Source organism: Fundulus heteroclitus, chromosome 2, assembly GCF_011125445.2.
Source record: "Fundulus heteroclitus isolate FHET01 chromosome 2, MU-UCD_Fhet_4.1, whole genome shotgun sequence".
NCBI lineage: Eukaryota > Metazoa > Chordata > Actinopteri > Cyprinodontiformes > Fundulidae > Fundulus > Fundulus heteroclitus.
In genome coordinates this window covers 21964882-21982006 of record NC_046362.1, presented here as the reverse complement: position 1 = coordinate 21982006, position 17125 = coordinate 21964882, and the positions used below count along the sequence as shown (strand labels likewise).

The 17125-nt window shown below is 38.5% G+C and overlaps 1 protein-coding gene across 14 annotated transcripts in view; it reads left to right on the top strand.

Annotated features, from left to right (window-relative positions):
- Positions 1-17125, top strand: part of LOC105935574 (membrane-associated guanylate kinase, WW and PDZ domain-containing protein 2) — a 156255-nt gene that overhangs the window by 87591 nt on the left and 51539 nt on the right. The window lies entirely within an intron of this gene.

Sequence of the window (17125 nt, the reverse complement as noted above, 5' to 3'; positions counted from 1 at the left end):
GCATACCTAGTTTTTTATTAAAGCTAATTATTTTTTTATTCACCTGAAACAATACCAGTGTTTTTTGGCTGAGAAAAAATAATTAGCTTGTTAGCTACTTTGTGTGACCTTTTTATTACTGCACTGTTCAAAAGAAGGAACACTTTCAAAACACAACAGACAAAAAAAAATCCTGATGAATTTCCACACTGATATAGTGTGGATGTTAGAAACAAGAGGAGGCCACATCATTTGATGAAAATGAAAATAATCAACCCACAAAGGGATTAATCGAAAGTCACAGAGAAAGTAAAACTGAAAAAACTGATACAGCAGGCTAGTCCAATTTGCTGAATTGTCATTACAACTCAAAATGTTTCTAAGTTGTTTCTATGGTCCCCCACATGCTTGTGGGCATGTTTGACAACATCGGGGGGATACTTTCTATGAGATGATGGGGTATCTCCTCCCAGATCGTAACCAGGGCATCACTGAGCTCCTGGACATTCTGAGATGAAACCTGGTGGCGTCAGCTGGACCTAAACATGATGTCCCAGAGATGTTCTGTTGAATTTAAATTAGGAGAGCATGGAGGCCAATCACTGGTATCGATTAATTCATCCTCTAGAAACTGCCTCCGTATTCTTGCCACATGGGGCCAGGCATTATTTTGCACCAGGAGGAACCAAGGATCCACTGCACCAGTGAAGGGTCTGACAATGTGTCTAATGATTTCATCCTGATACTTAATGGCGGTCAGGGTGCCGTCATTTATCCTGTACAGGTCTGTGTGTTCCTCCATGGACACCCCCCCCCCCCCCCCCCCCCAGACCAACACTGACCCATTACTAAACCAGATCTTGCTGAACAATGTTGCAGGCAACATAACGTCCACCGCCACTTCTCCAGACCCTTTCATGTCTGTCACATGAGCTCAGAGTGAACCTGCTCTCATCTGAGAAAAGAACGAGGCACCAACGCCAGACCTGCCAGTTCTGGTGTTGTCTGGAAGACACCAGTCAAGCTCCACGGTACAGAGCAGAGAGCACAGGGCCCACTATAAGACGTCAGGCCCTTAGGGCGCCGTCATGAAGTCTGTCTCTAATGGTTTGGTCAGATACATTCACACCAGTGGCCTGCTGGAGGTCTCTTTGTAGAGCTCTGGCAGAACTCATCCTGTTCCTCTTTGCACAAAGGAGCAGATAACAGTCCTGCTGATGGGTTAAGGACCTCCGACAGCCCTGTCCAGCTCTACTAGAGTAACTGTCTGTGTCCTGGAATCTCCTCCATGCTTTTGATACTGTGCTGAGAGACACATTAAACCTTCTGGCAATGGCGCATATTGATGTATTATCCTGGTGGAGTTGGACAGCCTGTGCAACCACTGCAAGGTCCAGGTATCGCCTCATTCTGCCAGTAGTGACACTGACTCTGGTCTAATGCAAAACTGATGAAAAGCAGTCAAAGAAACAAGGTAAAAATGTCTGTGGTTTCCAGCTACAGAACCAATCCTGTTTAGGATCGTCTCATTGTTGCCACTTTAGTGTCCCTGATGTTAATTTAATTAACACCAAAACAGCCGACACAGATTAACACCCCCTCTCTGCTGCTGAACCGACCAGATCAATAATCCAGAACTTTAACTGACTTGACATTATACTCTGATTAAAAAGTGTTCCTTTCAGGAATTTCTGCAGTGTATTTCTGTGACTATAGTTTCATGAAAAAAAATGTCTTTAAAAAGTTTTATATTCTAGAATTTCTATTACTAGAGTCTGCTGAAACACTCAAATGTTTTTTTTATTTGAAAAGAATGCATTACAATTCCATATTTATGTCCAGGGTCCAAGCATGTCATATTTGACTGATTTGAATTGGTCCAATTCAAACTGGCCTTCTGCAAAACCAAGTTGCAGCATTATTTAGAATAATCTCTAAATTGAAGTTCAAGATGATGGAGGATGTCAAAGAGAGGTTGCAAGTTGATAGTCCAAAGCAGACGTTCACAAGGAGACCATTTCCTCATCCTGTTAGCACATGGTAACCGTAGGAAGTGCTCTTCAGATTTGCTTTCTAGGGTTGCAGGACAATATGGCCGACACTTTTCTACATGGACCATCTAGAACAGACAGCACACAGCCAATTCCATGCTCTCGTAGGGCTCCTCGTAGGGTTTTTCCGAGACTACCTCCAGAATTTGGGGGTTGAGAGGATGAAATACCTGCAGTCCTGACCTCAACCCCACCGGACACTTTTGGGGTCAGCTAGTGTGTGCCAGAGAGACCACAACAACCAGACTGGTGGATTTGTGGCAAATGCTGGTTGAGGGATGACCGGCCATCACACAGCAGTGTGTGACCAAGCTGGTGACCAGCATGTCAAAGAGGTGCAAGGCTATTGTGGGGTAGTGTATGGTTCTTCTACTGTTTCAATAAATGATTGAATAATGAATAAATTGTTAAAGCACAAAAATACATTGTTTAATCAAACTTCAATCATCCAGTCAAATAAAGCAAACATAAGTGGGAATAGTAGAATGTTTTTTTTTTGTATTTGCTGAGATGTTTCATGGGCAAAACCCACTTACTCAACTCTGTTGCTCAACCAACAAATGCATTTCTGCTTCAAATGTGGCTAAATTTAAAGAGAAATAAACATGATATAAGATTTTCTCCCAAGAATCAACAAATAAACAATCAAACAAACACAAACTTTCTTACTTTTTGTGCAAAGCACTGTTATTTTTATTTTGCCCCAGCATCATAATCTCTTGTACGCATTGACGATCAACAAGCCTTATATGAGTTTACATCTGGGAGAAGTTAGCTGCAGTTTTGCTTCTGCTCTTTTGGTATTCAGAAACAAAATCAGAAAGTATAACAGTTTGTGCTGCCAGTCTCGCCACATGGTAGAGAATAATTCGATTGTGGTCATACTTGCGTCATGGAAAGGTACTGTTGCAGGATCACACAGATCTTCATCTGCTATGAAGGCTCATTTTGATGCATTTTAGCCTTTTACTTGTTAAAGAGAATCAAAAATAGTTTTAAGCAATGGTGAATAGAATATTAGCTCACCTCACCACCTGATCTTCTTGTCATCGTCTCATTCCTCATTCTTTGCTTTGTATTCAGCCTGACAAAATTGTTTCCTGGTAACAAAGTGGGACTGAGTGTACTACAAAATGTTAAAGTGGACTTTTTTCTGTGTTACAATACACAGAGATTATCGCCGATGTGGTTCCTCAACAGAAAGATAAAAACATGTCTATACAGTTTTGCCTTGAAAAGAAACACAAAACGACTCAACCGTGTTTCTTTACATGCAGGAAGGCAGAGCTTCTTTTTCCTTTTCTGTATCTCTTTCTTTCTTTGACGTTGATTTGTCTTTCCTATCTTTTGGTTTCTGTGTTTCTGTCTTGGGGGATGTAGTCGTTAAAGGAACTTATTTCTCTGAGCTGAGCCTGCTGCCACAGGATTTTGAATCAATGGCTGTTTGCCGAATTTTTCTGAATACCCTGAATGACACATCACATCCTCTTACCGCGCCCCTGGATTCCCACCTTTTCAAAATTGTTTGGTTTAAACACTCCAGCAGGCACGAGGATTTGATTTGGGATTTTTGTTCATAATTATTAGACTGTTCTTAGATTGATCGTTTTGGTGCTTGTTTTTTTTTTTTTGGTCGCATGCTGTTCTGACATTTTTTTTTTTTAGTTTCTATTTTGGCTGTGCATTTAAAATAAAATATATGCAGAGAAGGAAAGATGTCAGATAGTTAAAGTAGAGGGAGCGACATAATAAAATGAACAGACAACATAAGGAAGAAGTAGTGCTGATTTTAAATGCCCCTTTGCCTGAAGGATTTCTCAGTCTCACAGCCTCTGGCAGGCAGCAGACAGATATTCAGGCATGCTTTCATCAGTTGCTGGTTTCCTTTTCCCTCTTGTTATTCCCTTTTTGTTGCTTCCATCTCATGCATGTCTGGTCTTTCTGCTTCACGTTCCTTTGGCATCTCACATCCTCATTCTGCATTCTCTTTCGCCTTGTGCAGTCTCCCAGGCCTCTTTTGCTCCCATGCTGTATTTTGGTGAATATGGGAACAGGTTTGCTTGTGTGAATGTGTTGGCACAAATGCATTCATGTGTTGGTACAAACCTTCAACTACATCTGCAGGTCCTGTAGCTATATACTATGGCTAACTTAGAGTTGGTAACCGCAATTCTCTTTCACATGGACTCTTTTTGTTTAAGCTGGTATATAATATCCGCCCAAAAAGGCATAAAGATGATAGAGTTTTGTTTAATAGCTCCATTGTGTTACTTTCAGACGATGTATGCATTTTGTTGATAGCCTTGTCTTCGTGGTGCCAGAAGCTTCAAAAACACAAAGATTTACCCACATGCTGCACTGCAACCTGTCACCTTCTTACTTTCAGCGTCTCTTTATTTAACAACTAAAAAGCTCATCCTGCTCTAATTGGTCATTTTCCCTAGAAGACATAATAATGCACAACTTCAGGCTTACAGCAACACTTTGAGGTACCATAATCTCCTCTGAAGCCCCTGTTAGCCTGAGAGCCCTCCTAGTCTATGAGTAAAAGAAAAGCAGTTTCTAATTAACTTATCTGATCATAATAATAATTTGTATTTACAGTTAGAATTAGGAGTCAGGATGTTATTGAGATTGTGGTTGGATATCAAAAATAATGAGTGTGAGTGGAGTTTCCTCTGGCTATATTGAGCATAAAGTACCAGTGCCACCCCTCCCCCACATGTTGCTGTGCTCTGCTGATCAGCTGGCTCAAAGAAAACAGTTATAGTTTTGTATGCAATATGTTAGCAGCAGCAGTCCAGCAATAACCAGAAATTGTTGCTTTTCTATTAGAACTATTTGAAAAGACAAGATCATGATTTTAGGTTGTTGCGTAAAAACCATGAAACTGTTTTTTTTTTTTTTAAGTAATTTTTACTCGACCTCAGCCTAGGTGATGACAAATACTTTGCCTAGACGCCAGATTTTGTTAGAAAACTGAAGAGTGGAATGGTGAATAAAATAGACCCACTACCTCCAAAAAACAACACACAAAAGAGAAAAGCTATATCTTATATTTTAGTTTGTGTCAATTATTTTGCAACACCCCCAAAAAAGGTCAGCCCTATTAACTTTTAATATATCCCTGGCTCTTGGTTTGCCATCTGTTTCGTCATTGGCTTAGGAGGACTGACCTCGGTAGTTTAGAGCCGGAGATCCTGAGTTTCATCTCCAGTAGGAAGGGTGTTTACACTACGGATTAGTGAGGAAACAGTCACTGGAATGCTGTTACTACGATTGGTAGCTTCATTGCAAGAGACAGACTGCATGACAGCAGTGTGTATTCGCATGTTACTGCAGCACACGACACTGATAGGTTCAAACTCCACCTGAATAGTAGTAGTCCTTGCTTATTTTTTGCCATACTTTGCCTGACTGATAGTGAAGGAGAGAGATGTGGATTTTTATAGGCATAATCCTTTAAATGCAAATTTAATCTCAGGTTTATTTACTTTTCTTTCAAATTGCTGTCACACTGGACTGAGAAGAGGGAACTTTTATTTTCCAGATCAGATAGTAGTGCATGGGGTGAGTTGGACTGGACCCATTCAGAGGTGAAGGATGATGGGACAGAAATTTAGCAAATATTTATCTTAACTATTTTTTGTAGGCAGTTTACAAATAAGGTATGATACAAACTAATTGAGATTTTATATTGTTTGTTTCAGTTCCTCTTTATAAAGTCATACAAAGGTGGACCAAATCATGACGAGATCAAACGTTTAAGGATTGCTGATCAGTTACGCAATAAAAAAGATCAAGCAGCGTTTCAGACCCTGACATGTGGTGTTTTTAAAAGATACATTGAGCAAGAAACGTGTCAGTTATGTGCAATTCATCCCCTAGCATTCATGCTAAATATATCATGAGTCAACCTTGCAAGAAAAATGATTTAAGCTTTGTATCTTCTGTTATTGTGAAGGTAAAACACGTAGTACCTGTAAACAAAGCAGTTACACTATATCAGACTGAAGATATTCTTTAACATACGATCTAATACTGGCCTTTTAATGTTGCCGTTTGTAAATATTTGGTTTTCTTGTATAAATGTGTGCAATTATAGTAAAAAGAAAGAGCACCTGATTAAGTTCTAGTGTTTTACACATCCTTTTCATAATTTTCTTTTCATTTTTTGCTTTATCTTTGCTTAATAAATATTGGCAAGGACTTCAGCTTTGAAGTTAGATTTACTTACCCATAGACCTGTACATTAAAACCCTATAGATAATAGACAGTGGGCTTTCTTTTCACCATAAGTGTATCTGTTCGGACAGCTAAATCGTCATGTCATTCACACAATTAAATTCAGTTTATTAGTTATGATTCCCTGCAAAACTCATCTAACGATGCTGTATGAAAAGCAATCAGTGCTATTCAGATATAATCTAATACATTAAAAATGTCAAATGCATGCATTTCACCCTGATTGAAATTTTCTTTGACTAAATTAAATGTCTTTATGAGCTTACATTTTTACCTTATACAATCACATGAGCTCACCCATGTGTTTGTCTCTGCTCATTAGTCAGGGGAACAGCCGACAGAAAAAGTCATCTGATGTATAGGGATCACATTTACACTTTTTTTTTTATAGAGCCTGATCAAATTGTGCAAATGTGGCCCTTAGAGCCACAAATATATCCTTAAACATGAAGAATTAGATTTAGAATCAAAAGACAATGTCGTTTTAGTTATTCAGATATGCTAACACTGTTCAGCCTTTTAATACACAGCTCATACAAATTCTGCAAATATGTGAATGCTTAAAATCAAACACGCACACACACACAATCTCTCTCTCTCTCTCTCTCTCTCTCTTTCTGTGAGTGTGTGTGTTTCAGCGGCAGGAAACAGAGACAAGACGCAGCCCTCAGCTCTAGCGAGAGGAGAGAGAGAGAGAAAAAAACAAGACTTTCACTGGTGGTTTCCATGGAAACTGTCTCCCGGTTCGGTTTAGGGGGAGGGCAAGCCACGAGCGGATGAGTTTAGGCCGACATTTAAGGTGGCTCGTGGACAGGGTGGGAGGGAATTATTTAAGGTGGTTTGAAATATGAGCGCATGTGGTTCTTCTGCAGCCAACGTGAGGAGGGTCGCGTGAGGTAACGGCTGTGCAGAGCGAGCCGTTTGAGGCGATGATAATGCAGACCGGAGATAATTGAGGCGTGGCCTCCTTTCACCTTGGACTGCACAGTCAGCAAGCTCGGCTGCCAGGACGCGCACACACACAATGACACACACGTTCTCGCAGGGATTATTGATATCAAGATCACAAATCTGTCAGTAATTACATTTAAGCGTGAGGCATGTTGCTATAATACCAGTGTCACGCAGAGCAAATAATTGTAAAAATGATAAGATAGAGGATTTATGTGAGTGTGTGCGTCAGTGATTGTTTTTCAGTTATCACACGCTGTTGTTTATGCAATGTAGGTGTTTCATACCCACTAAGAAATAACAATACTTGACAATACGTGACATTGCTCTGGTATGGAACGATGTTTTAGGGATTTCATAGAAATCAATCTATAAAGTTTCCTTGGAGCAGCTAATATTTACTGTTTTTGTATTGGAAAGAACTCTCATGGTCCCAGTCATAAAGATGTGCTTACGTAGCTAAGAATGCCCTTTAACTCTGCCAAAGAGGCATACGTATCAAATATGGACAAAGAAAAAAAATTATGCGTGATAGTTTGTTTATATTAAAAAAAACAGACATTTTCATGTTGTCTTACCTCTGAATTACAGAAACTGATGGAAGTCTAAAACGTGATTTAGTCAAATCACGGGAACTGATGGAAGAGTAAACGTGATTTCGTTGGTCTTTATATCTGGAGCACTTTTCATACACAACAATGGGAACACCAAGTCCCTTACATAAGCTTAAAAAAGGAGGCAACAAAAACAAGAATCAGCAGAAAAGAAATAATGAGCCAAACAAGGCCAAACATGGAAAAGAAATACATGTACATATTTATGTAGGTACTGGGACTAGGGGAAAGTAATCGTGTTGATGAGGAGGAGGAGGAGATATTACAATTCCGAAAAGTACTGTATGATTCCTAAAATCCAGAAATAGTGATGACAGAAATAAAAAGAAATGAAACCAAATCAAAACAAATAGAATACTGGTAAAACTAATACTCAAACAGATAAACAGAAGTAAAATTCAATCTGCATTAAATTTGAATCCCTATAATAAAGAATCAATATTTAATCATGAAAACAAAACAAAATAAATTATTATAGTACTGTATATTACATTGCATACACTTAAAACCAAAATATTTTTACAAGCAGAAGGCTGGAATAAGATTCTCACGGTACTACCTAGGTTGAAATTACAGCAGTTTCAGTGCATTATAGGACTTCAAAGGAAAGACAAAATAAAATACAAAAATTGTTACAAAAATGCTTAGCAACACTTACAAGCATTGTATAAAAGAAATGAGTGTTAAAATGCAGATCTAAAATACTAATTCAAGTTATACTTAAATTCCAATTTAAATCCAGATCCAAATCAAACTTTCGGCTTACGTATAAGAGCAATACAACAGTATGCAGTAAATAATTCCTCAGCATTGTCTTTCTGCCCATCTGTCTATCTGACAGTTCTATAGAAATTCAGTCCATTTGCTGTAGCATACGTAATGTGATTTCCAGCAATAATCTGATAATGTCACTTAACCTTTCGTTAATCTCCTGCTACACTATGCAGATGCTCTGGCTGCAATGATAAAGATTCACTCACATCAGCATGCCGAATGCTTGTAGTGGCAACATGGCAGGCATCTGCTAATAAACTTAGCTAATATTTATCTAATCACCTGGGGGCACTAATCGATTATGTACAGAGCACTGAACCTTCATCCCCAGATAGTCAGATGACCAATAGCAGACAGCACATTTTGCATGCTTCATACCATCTGGTCGTCTGTTGTATAAATTGTATGTCAGAAGCAGAAAAACATACTTCAAAGACAAGATGGAACTTAATGTTTTACCAAATATAATTTCTTTACAATTAGACTCACGCAAAGTTTTGAAGTCTTAAAGAGATTTAATTAGTTATTTTTTTTTTGCATTACCTTATTTTTTATATGTATAAAACCTTGACTTAGTTTGATAACTGATTCTAAGTGTGTTATTTTTAATAATTATTGTTTTTACCATACCAAACAATAAAGAAAGTTATCTATTACCCAACTTTTACCTTGATCTTCTTAGATATAATAAAACGAGCAACAGACTACGCAGAAAGCATCAAGACCTGCTGTTTAAACAGTAATTTTGTTTTGAAAGCTGGATAGATAAAAGTCAAATAAAAAATTGCGAGGCACAAACCGTTAGTTACTCGACTCTGTCTCACCATTTCCTCTGTTCTAACTTTGTTTCTCCCATGATCCAATTGCTCCCCTTCTTATCCCCAAGGTTGTTAGTTTTGCTTTGCATTTCTCTGCCATATGCATGACATCTGTGTGTGTAATTGCACATCCGTAATGAGCTGAGGATCAATCAGTCCTCCATGACTCAGACTTAGTGCGTTTTCCCTCTTTTACAGTCTGTGTGACACATCGCGTTTGTCCATCTGCAGTTATTTTCTTTCAGAAGTTAAACTGTGAAATACAGGACACGAGAATGACTTAATCTAGCAGTGTGAGAAGGAAGATCAACCCGCCACAAGAAATTGCTGATGAATACTAATAAGAAACAAGATATTTGTACATGTGTTTTTAAAAAAAACTTGGGCAGATGAGTTGAACTGAGGGTTTGTCTATATTTCTGTTTGCTTTAGCAGATATGCAGGAAGAGGTCACTTCTTTGTTAAAAGAAAAGAGAAAAAAAAGAAAAGATCTGATGAGAGGTACCCTGTTGGTTGAAAATCTCTTTTTTCAGACATTGCAGACAGATTTCTTTCATATGTAGGTGTTGTGTACGATGCATTGATGCAGTTCTCTGCAAAAGTACTAATATAAATTGAACTTTTCCACATTTTGCATTGCTACAACTTCAACATTTAAAAGATTCTATTGGGATTCTAAGTAACCAACACAAAGTAGGTTTTAATTGTTAATTGCATAAAAAATATTCATCATCTTCAGGTTGTTGATTTATTTATTTTTTTTATTTTTTACAAATGAAAATCATAATTATGTTGTAAATGTGTGTTTTGTCACTTTCAGTTTGATACACTCAAATAAAATGCAGTGGAACTCATTTCCTTCAGATGTCACCATAAAAATTAGGATCCACTTGTATGAAATATAATCTCACTGTTAATCCAGCTGTTGTGGGGACAAGGCTTTTTTAGGGAAGATTAACAACAAACAGCATCATGAAGAGCAAGGAGCACAGCAAAGAACACCGCTTTGAACATTGAGGAGACGTTCAAAGCACGGTTAGGTTATAAAACAATATCCCAGAGCGCTGTTCGATCCATCAATCAATAATAAAAAGCATACAGCAGCAAACTGCACACCTACCAAGACATGACTGACAGGTTGGCTGCGGCAAATGGTTCATAGTGGCTCTGGAGGACTTGCAGAGGTGGAAGAATCAGCTATTTGTTGTAAACACTATAGAGAGTGGCAAGAAGAGCTTTGTTAAAAGAATGTCACAGGAAGTCATATTTACACTCTGCAAACAAAGTGCTCTGGTCAGATGAGACTAAAATCAAACTTTTAGGTCTACATGGAAAGCGCTATGTAGACCCCACAGTGAAACAAACCGGTTCCTGTGGGGATGCTTTTCACCAGCAGAGAAAAGGAAGCTGGTTAGAATTGAAGGGAAGAAGAATGGATGTAAATACAGGGCACTCTTGGCAGATAACCTGCTACAAAAGACTTTTGACTGAGGAAAAGGCACAGTTCAAAACTGGACGACTCTAAACATAAAGCCAGAGATAAAACGGCAGGCATGTTCTTGTGTAACAATGGTAACAGGCTTAAGTGAGAATCTGTTACAAGACTTGAAAATTGCTGGCGGATCTAAGCATGAGCTATTTTTCTAAGAAGAATGGGCAAAAATGTCAGTCCATAGATGTGTAAAGCTGTTAGACGCACACCCCGAAAGACATGCAGCTGCATTGAAACTTGGTTCTACACAGTGTTGACTTTGGGGTGCTGTACATATGGTAAACACTTTCAGATTTAAAAAGCATATATCATTGACCATCCACTTCTCAATTATGAACTACTTTATATAGGTCTGTGACTTAAAATCACAATAAACTACATTGCTGTTTGTGGGTTTTAGTGTGACAAGACTGTTATAAGAATTATTATTCTGAAGTCACTATGGCCTCACACCACTCGGACAGAGGAGGCCTGGAGACCTGATGTCTGTGTATAAGATCCACTGTTTTCTGATTGCAAGGCCAAATGCTGCAGCTGCTGAGGGATACTGATTGTTTACGATAGACTGTCTTTGTTTTGTCTCATGGGAAGGCCACGGTGCAGTATTAGGGGAAGCCCGAAAAGCGACACAGAGAGAGACAGGGCAGACAGAGACTGCAGCGGAACCGAAGGGTGCGATTACTTTCCAACTATGTGAATCTCTGCTCTGTTTCTCAATAAAATTGCTGGAACGTTATACCACCGTCTCGTCATTTAGTAAAGATGGGAACTCAGTTACTATTGTTTAATATTCCACCCAAAACTCCCATAACAATTTGGCGTAAACGAACAAGATCTCCGACCGACGAGCGAGGGAGTCCGGGGACAGGAGCTGCTTTGGCCGGCCCGGAGAGGTTATCCGGCCTCTGGTACCCCGAATGGATTTTCAAGGGATGTGGAGGAGCTCCTGGTCTCGGAGCGTCTCTGGGCGTCGGCGCGAAGATCCGAACCTTTCTTTCATGAGACGGTAAGGGGGTCGTAACCAGCGCACGCTCTCCACCTTTTAAACTAAGCGGGAACTTAACGCGTTGAAAACATCTTTCGGCGTTGACGTTTAAAAGTTATGAAAAACATAGAACTATTTAAGATGGTGAAAAAGCAGGCCTGCACGTGTTTGTCTGTCTGAATGTCATCGTTTGTATGTAACCGTACGTATGTATGTATCTATGTAACTAAATGTTCGTCTGTGTGAATTAATTCGGGGTAAAAGTAATGTTCATGGTTTCAGAATGTTCATTTGTTTTGGGAGAACTGCAGCTCCGTAATTCAAATGACATTTTAAGCATGGACTATGTTAACAATAGAGGTACAGTAAAAGAGAGATTTAAATAACAAAGTTTGTTTTTTAACATTAAATATCAGGACCAAATTAAATTGATACACGGAGAGATTAACATGTCTTGAACGGAAATATTTCAGCTTTGTTAGAAATTGGAAATAAGCGTTACATAAGCTTGTTAAGTTTACTGTTTTACAAATTTAGGCTGAGATCCTATAACTTGTTTTTAGCCCTAAAGTAATTTAAAATTACTGAGATCTCATTACTTATAATAATAATGATTCATCACAAACCAGTCCAGTTGAAAGAAGTTTAGATATACAAGATTTTTGATTTAAATAGATGAGAAAAAACTGTGCTTTGAACAAACTGTATGGAACTAAATATGGTTGCTTTTCTAGGGTTTTCTATTCATTTATTTTATTTCTTTTTACTTGGGATTTGAATGCAACTAATGAGAAATTTTGAAAAGCGTCAAAATATCAGAAGGCCGCGTTACACGCGTCAACAGTTACGAAATCATCTGATGTTATTAGTTATGCTGAGCTGAGGCGAACCTCAGAGGGACAGTATAACCTGAGAAGGACAATAGATATGATAAACAAATCTGACCATGATGTAAACATCTGAATGTTTATGGCGAGGCTGGGTCTGTGTTTTCTGGCCTGGGGCACGAAAACTATGTCAGAGGGAAAAAATAAAATAAAGCCAGCTTCTGAAGGGTTAAATTTTAATTCTAATCTTGGTTTGTTTTGGGTAGCCTTCTCAATGTGCTGAATTATGGGGGAAACTCTTATCGTTTATAGAGAAACACTAGAAGCTCAAAAACTAAAAGGGAACAATCATTGCTTTAAAGTTTCACCCTTGACCAATTAAGATTGAAAAGGTATATATGAATAAAAGTATTACTAACAGCAAATACACATGGTCAAAGGACCAGAAGGATATCAAAAAGGTTTGTAATAAGTCAAAAACCTATGTCATATTGGAAAAGACATAATTGTGCTCCTTGGAAAACAATTTTGTTTTAATTTTGTTTGGTTAATTTCTTTCTTTTTTTGTTTTCTTTCTTTTGGAGGTGTTTTGAACAGAGTTTCAAAGGAAAGGGGAAGAATAGAAACCTTCCCAGGATCAGAGAAAAAATAGGGAACAACATCACGTTAAAGGGACACTAAGGGGACCAGGGTTTTAACTGCATGCTATTAACACTCTTGTTTTTCTCTGAGTTATTGCTTTCAGATTAAAGGAGACGCCACCTTTCTGCCAAAAGACAGTGCTAGCAGTGCGGTAAGGAGTTATAATCAGATTTGGACACTAAATTATACTTAGTTTTAACCAAGTTATGCCAGATCTTCCAGCAGGAAAGGTGGTGTCTTAAAAATGTTTGTTGCTTTCTGCTATTAACAGCTCTATCTTTCTGCTTCTTTTTCTTTGCAAAGAAACCTGGTCAATATGATAGGATTGTGCTAACATAGAGATTTAGTCTCATTTTAGACATTCTCAGATGCGAGAGAATGCAGAAACAGTGCCGCAGTGCCATGGGGGCTGATCCTTGGGACAAGGACTAAAGGTGATGTCATTGACTTCAGCCTGATCCAGTTTTGAGTTTTATTTTGTCAGAGACAAAGTTTGATTTATTTTTTATCCTTTTGTTTCTTTTATGTTTGTCATGTTAGAGGGAACACTGTAGTTAAAATGTTTGTGACTGCTTTGCTGTAATTTCTTTTCAACCAATGGAGCGTTTTCTTTGGCAAAAAATGCTGGCAGAATTCATTCTGTTTGCAGGCGTGAGGACTGGAGGATGGACTGTTGAAGGGAAGGAGAATGTTTGGCTGTTGATCTCAGACATTGGACTGAAAATGGACAATGAAGGACTATGACTGAGGCATCGGACAACCTTCGACAACAAACACAGATGAGTTCTGCAGACACGACTTCATGCATTTCACTTCAGATTTTCTTGTACACAATTAAAACAAAACACACATTATGAAACACATTAAGATTATGTAAAGGTGAAAACTTTTAACGAAGCACCTTGATGGAATCATGGAGCAACTTCATAAATTAAGTGGGTATTATATCAACAGTTAAATAAATAAATGAATGAATTAGTTTTCACTATATAGGTAGAGTAATCTGAACTTTTAAATAGCATTTCATTTAATGAACATCTTAGTGTAAGCTGATTTCTGCTACTCTGGCAGGCTTCAATAAAACGCAAAGAAAAGGTTACTGGCTAAAATGGGTAATGTTGCAATAAAATTAGCACAATGACACATCCTACTAACTAACATGGGTAAATTTAGGATTAAAGCATCAGGGTACAATGGTTACAATATTTATGGGGATTTAATATTTTCAACTAGAACACAAATAACTCAATAGTCTTTTTAACCAGTTAAACATCCTAAGGGAAAAAACACAACACTGAGTTTAGCAAACCTTTAACCTGACAGCTTTTAGATCAGGATAATTTAATGGTTATCGTCTTACATACAGAAAATAAGTAAGATTAATTTAATTAGATTAGATTATGGGGAGATTTTGGATCTGGTCAGGATGGTTGGGGGGCTGTGATGATAAAAGGGTAACAGCTTGAAGGTGATATCAATGAATGAAGGTTTTCTCTGAGGAACATCAAAGCAGCAAAGACACCCCACATTGGAACTCCTGTTTTGAACAGGACATAAGGTGAGATCCTTACAATGAGAGACGTTCCACACAGGGGGGTGTGGAGACCCCTGGGGCATGGCACCCAGGACGAGCTGCTGTGGACTTGACACAGCTGGTGGAACCAGAGAGACGACGAGGTGGTCCCACAGGTTACCTGACACCTAACACTGACTGTAAAAGGTTCTGGGTTTTCAGGGTTGCTGAAAACAGAAAGCTTCAGAGAACCTTAACCTTTCCTGACCAGGTACTCAGAATACATAGATCATAGATCAGATTGTAGAGGCCTAGACAAATAGGAACGCAGAGACGCGTTCACCCAAGAACTTCTTAATAAAAGTCCTTAATCCTCAGTTTAAGAAAATAAATAATCACGTGTATGGTTTACTTTATTTTAGGATTAATTTGGGAACTAATTCTGATTTGCTTAAGTAGCTTTAGTTGGTCTACAATGTTAGAGCGTTTTCAAAAGCTCCTGTTCTCTCTCATTGCTTTGTTTGTAGAACCATGGCGTCCTTGAACAGTAACAGCATGGTATAAATATTTTGTCTTTTCTGTGCAGAACAGCACCCACCTCACTTAAAAAAAAAAAAAAAAAGAAGTAGAGAGAGAGGGAAAAGCTTTCACATGGAAAGGCTTTCTTTTTCTCAGTTGGGTTTTCAAAATAAAATGGGAAATGTCATAAAACGAATATGTTGATGAAATTATGTTGCAGAGAACTTCAACTGTCAGACAACAACAGTTAAGACACACATTGAAAGCATTCTGTTAAGAATTATTATGAATTTACTGCAGATACATTTGAACTTAAAGATTACTCTTTTAACTAATAATTAAATTGCAGAATTGTGAGAGCTAAATAATTGTGCACAGAAATATCTTGAATGTGAAAGTGCTTGGAGAATGTTTAATAAATGACACATGAAAGGGTTTTTTTGATAAGAACACTAATTACACCTTGTTTCTGTTCTCTAGTGGGAACAAGGACTCGTGTCTGCAGACCATCTTCACAAAGTGTTTTATTAGAGAGAAATGCAAAATAAAATGCTCAGTGCCCATCCAGAACTGAACACTTATTACCATCCAGCTCAATCGTCCAGCCTGCGAGGAGGAACCAGAAGAGGACTGGGGATGAAGAAGCCACAGAACTCTGATTCCTTATTCTTCAACGGGAGGAGTTGCCTGAAGAGACCCTAAGCGCGATTAGATTATTTTCTGCCTTGTGCCTGAATGGCCTGAAGGCTTCCTTAACTTTGCGTTCTTGACGTTTAGAACTCTTCTCATATTCTGTTGCTGTTTGTTTAACTGCTCTGTTCCACTGACTCACATGTTTGATTTTTTGTGTTATGAGATCTACACTTTAATGTTGCATCATGTTGATCAATATGGTTTTATGGTAAAAAAAATGGAAACTGTTTGCTTCAGACACGCAAGGATCTATGGTTTATGCACCTTTTGATTTGATATAGGAAGAACCAGGATCGGATTGGCTCTAAAGATCCTTTAATATTAGCTGGTAATGATAACACTTAGATTCAATACAGGGTTTTCAGGCTCAGATTGGCCGAGAGCAGATCTCCCTGGGAGGGGGCTTGCCAGTTTTTACTGCCCCCTAGGGGTAGCTTTTTCTGGCATTTCCTCTGCCCGCACTGAACCTCTCCTGCCTTTGCTCCTGGTGTTATAAGTTTGGAGTGGTGGATTATTGTCCATCGTAGGGGTGAGTGGAGAAAGGAGTAGGAGGGTATTCAGGGTGGGTAAAGAGTAGACGGATTCGACCTTGGTTAATGAACAGGGTTTAGCTTACCATAGTCTAATGTAATTTTAAAATAATGTGCGCATAGGTACCTAAAACAGGCCTTACCTAATTAGATGAATCCTAAATTGTAGATGAAAGCTAAATCTTTGATCTTGTGTGTTAAAGCTCTATGAAGCATTCATGTTGATCTGTATTAAAAGTTCCAGCACTACCCGGTTCCAACACGGGAACCCTTTGGGTCCCACTTCACGAGTTTACAGAAATGGTTCCTCTGTGCTTTGTTCACATTTTCAAGTGATGGGTCATCTTGTTTTGTCTTGATGCTGACGACGCCATCATCAAAAAAAAAAAAAAAAAAAAGAGAGGAATGTTATAAGAATTATTATTCTGAAGTCACTATGGCCTCACACCACTCGGACAGAGGAGGCCTGGAGACCTGATGTCTGTGTATAAG